The following is a 4386-nucleotide window of genomic DNA, read 5'->3' on the forward strand; positions in this document are numbered from 1 at the left end:
CACACACACACACACACACACACACACACACACACACACACACACACGTGTATACATGCACACATAAGCCAAATGTACAACAAAATTTTAATTGAAAATTATTCTTCACAAACAGGAGAAAAAAAATACTTCCACAAACCTTTACTCATGATTAAACTCTCAGTTTCATTTATCCCCAGTGTTTTTTAGTGTCCTTTCTAAGTCTTTCCTTTATTCCCCAACACTCAGTGGACATTTGTGTCTTCTGACAGCATCAAAGGTCTTCCTTTCCACACTGTGGCTGGATCGGGTCAGGATCCGAACGCAGCATTGCTTTGTTTCCGTGGCTGCCCCTTGCCTCCGCTGTTAATTCTGTTCACCTTTGTGTCCCCTTCCTTGCTCTCTCAGGGTCCCGCAGACATTCCTCAGACTCTCTCGCCCACTGACTCTCACTTCAATCGCAGTTCCTGTGGGTGGTCTGGCTCCTGGGTCATGTGGCCTGGTCTCTAGTGGTCCCTCTAGCCCTCAGGCAGTGGCTTCCTGCTGTGGCATATGGCTGGGTTGCTTGAGCATTCCGCTTGGCTTTCTAGCTCTTTCAAGACTTGGAACTAGCTCCCTGTAGTAAGTCCCCCAATGCTGGCTGCTTTCTCTCTGGATAGTTTTGATGGTTGCAAGCTCATCCCCACCTTCATATTCTTGTACCTGTCTTTCCCCTTTCCCCAATTTTCTTTTTAGGGCACTGTTTCTTTGTTGTGGGTTTTTTGTTTTGTTCGGCCTGGTCTTACAAAGTCAAGGTCTGGTTGGGCTACAGAGATGGTCTTGCTGTGGAACCCAGGCTAACTTTTAATTCACTATTTAGCCCAGGCTGGCTTTTAATGTGCTATCCTCCTGTCTGGCCTCTGGAGTGCTGGAAGATGTATGTATTTTACCTGACTTGAGGTTCCATTTTGTTTGTGATTTTTTTTCTCTTTTTTTCTTTTCTTTCTTTCTTTCTTTCTTTCTTTCTTTCTTTCTTTCTTTCTTTCTTTCTTTCTTTCTTTCTTCCTAATCCTGCTTTCTTTTCTTTTTCATTCTTAAAATGGGATCTCATTATGCAGCTGGCCTGGAACTTGCTAAGTAGACCAGACTGACCTTGAACTCAGAGATCAGTTTGCCTCTGCCTCATCAGCACCAGACTAAAGGTGTGTAGCAGCCACCACACCTCTGGGAGTTGGAGGGGTTGGGGGCTCCATTTTTGATGGGAGAAATGCTAACGCTCTTTCTATCTCTCGCTGTCTTGGGCTGCTGTGGGGGGGGGGCAATGGGGCCTAGGACTGAGAATGAAGTTGGGTATCTTCCTCAATCTCTCTACCTGAGTTTTTGAGATAGGGTACCTCACTGCATCTAGCGCTCATTGATTCAGCGAGGCTGGCTGCCAACGATTGCCAGGAGTACACACCCATCGCCATTACCTCACTCGGCCTGATTGAAACAGCTGGGGGTGCCTGAAACGAGCAGAGAGCTGGTACACGCTAGGACATCTGGGGTGGTCATTCACTGAGAATGAGAAAAATCAACACACTCAGAGGGTCGAGACTTCCTACAGCTGATGCTGAAGGCCTTCCCTTGTGAAATAAGATGTGTCATATACAATAGTTACAGAGTTTTAATTTGCGCTTGGTAAAATGAAAAGCAGAATAATGATGTCCCTTTCTTGAGTATGGTTGGAGGATTATTTTGTGTATATACATGCGAGGGGAGTACTAAGGTGCGTGTGTGTGTTTGTGTGCACCTGCAAGGGAGTGCGCACTTGTGTGCATGCAGGCACGGGTCAGAGGTAAACTTTGGGCGTCTCTGTCAGCCGCTGGAGCTCTCTAGCCCGGCTGGCTGGCAAGCCCCACGATTCTCCTGTGTCTGACACGCCAGCTGGGGTCCCACGCACACTGCCACACCCAGCTTTTTACCCGGGGACCTGGACTCAGGGACTCATGCATGACTTACTCACAGAGCCGTCTCCCCAGCGTCCTACTCTCAGGTGTTGGTTTTTGTGTTTGGATGTACAGCCTGTCTGTGGCTCTGACTGCCCGGAAACTCCATATGTAGACCAGGCTGGCTTGGTCAACTCCGCCTACCTCTACCCCCCCACCCAGTGCTGGGATCAAGAAGTGCCCTACCATGCTTGGCCCACTTTTTTGTTTTGGTATGTGTGTGTGTGTTTTAAGAAGCTGATCTTACTGGGCTGCTAAATTCAAGAATTTAGGAGCCACTCATATGGTTCATTTCATGTAAACTATATATTACATGTACATGTATAAACATACATACGAACATAATACATGTATGTATGTAGTGAGGTCATTTTTAACATCACACCATTTCATAGTTGAATGTGTTTGGTTCCCAAACCTCAATCCATATTGTATCAGAAAACAAATAGACCAGGATGAAATAGACATGATGGCAAATGGAGGTGTGACCTTGGCTAATCCTAAATCTGAGCCTTGAGCCCCACGGAAGCCTCTGTATTTCTTTTACAGAACTATATGTAAAAACCACAGTCGGCAAAACAATGCAGAAAGAGCCCAGGCGTTTCCATGGTTTGATGAATTACCAGGAAATTCCTGGCCTGCGCAGAACACTCCGACAGCCTGCTCATGTTTACCATGCTGGAGCCCCTAGATTCAATCTCTAGCATCAGAAAAGTAAACAGAATCAAAACACACATACACACATACATATATATACATACACACACATACATACACACATACACACAGACAAACACACACATACACAGAGACAGACACATATACACAGGCATATATACACAGATACACACATACACACAGAGACATACACACACTTATACTAACATACACATAATACACACAGACACACGCTCACACTCACACACGTGCACACATATGCACACACATACACTCAAACACGTGCACTATATACAGATGGTAGGAGAACATGGTTCTGGCTACTTTTGCCTGCTTTGGGGTAAGTCAGCCCCTCGGCACCACAGTTTTTCACCTTGGTTTCGGTGCCAGTCTCTGCTTACAACATCCTCTCTCAAAATCCTGAGACCCGGACACCTCTACCCTAACTTTCCACCTACCAGTGCTTAAAAAAGAAGATGGGGCTGGAGAAGTGAAGAGCACTTGCTGATTTTGCAGAGCGCAGAGCTAGGGTCCCAGTGCCCATATCAGGATGCTCAGTGGTGTCTGTAAGTCTAGCTTCAGGGACCTGATACCCCCTTCTGGCCTCTGAGGGCACCGGGCACACACATGGCGCACATACATATAGGCAGGCGAAACACTCATAAATATAAATAAAGAAAGAGGAGAGAGAGAGAGAGAGAGAGAGTGAGACCTAATGTGTGCCGAGGGCATGTGTGTTGGTTTTGCTGAGGGCCGTGTGGACTGGGGCCTGTCAGGCACCATCTTTTGAACAGTGCTAAGTTTTTTGCCCCATTTTACAGGAGAAAGCTGAAGTTCAGTGAACTTAAAGATCCGTCTTGGGGTCTCACAGAGCATAAGTAATGAACAAAAGAGAGCGCTTGGTCTAACCTGGGGAGCCTGGTGCTCAGGTGTGCACTCACGGAAGCGGAGTGAGGCAGTGAGTGAGAGGATGGAGCGCTCCATGGAGACCCTGAAGCTTCTTACAAAGAACGCTGGAAAGTCTTAGCAAACAGAGAACTATGGCACATTCTTGGTTAGGAGGCCTCTCTATGAATGAACTGACAATTCACCCCGGAAGACTAAAAATTAAAAAAAAAAAAATTGATAGAATTCTAACATGCGATAGGGTGTTTTTGGAAAGCGGGAAGAAGGAACACCTGTGGACAGTTTACTAGATTCCCCTGAAGAGAGCAATTTTCAGGAACGAAGAGTAACCAGGTAGCAGCGTGCCATTAAAAATGTCTTCTGGAATTTTATTTTATTTTACATGTATGAGCGTTTTGCTTGAATGTGTACCTCGTGCATGCCTGGTCCCTGCAGAGGCCAGAAAGAGGGCATTGATGTCCTAAAGCCACCAGGTGGATGCTGGGAACCAAACCTCGGTCTTCTGCGAGAGCAACAAGTAGCTCCTTGTTCCAAAGCAGCAGGAAAGAAAGCTGGCCTGGCACTGGAGCAGGCAAACCGACAGATGGGGTGATCAGGGCGCACCCCTATATCCAGTTCCTATAAAATGCCTATGACTGGAAGACAGGGGTGGTTGATTGACGAACCTTCTTTACAGTTAAGTGGATGCCGGGCCTCTGTTTAATACCAGCGCAAGTTCCAGGAGAGCTACAGATTAAGCTAAAAGGAAGCTGTGGGGTGGAGGAATCGCTCAGCAGTAAGAGCCCACACTGCTCTTCCAGACTGTGGTTCTCAGGACTCACGCTGGGTGGCCTTCTGGCCTCCACAGGCACTTACT

Source organism: Psammomys obesus, unplaced genomic scaffold (genome assembly GCF_907164565.1).
Source record: "Psammomys obesus unplaced genomic scaffold, mPsaObe1.curated_primary_1811, whole genome shotgun sequence".
NCBI lineage: Eukaryota > Metazoa > Chordata > Mammalia > Rodentia > Muridae > Psammomys > Psammomys obesus.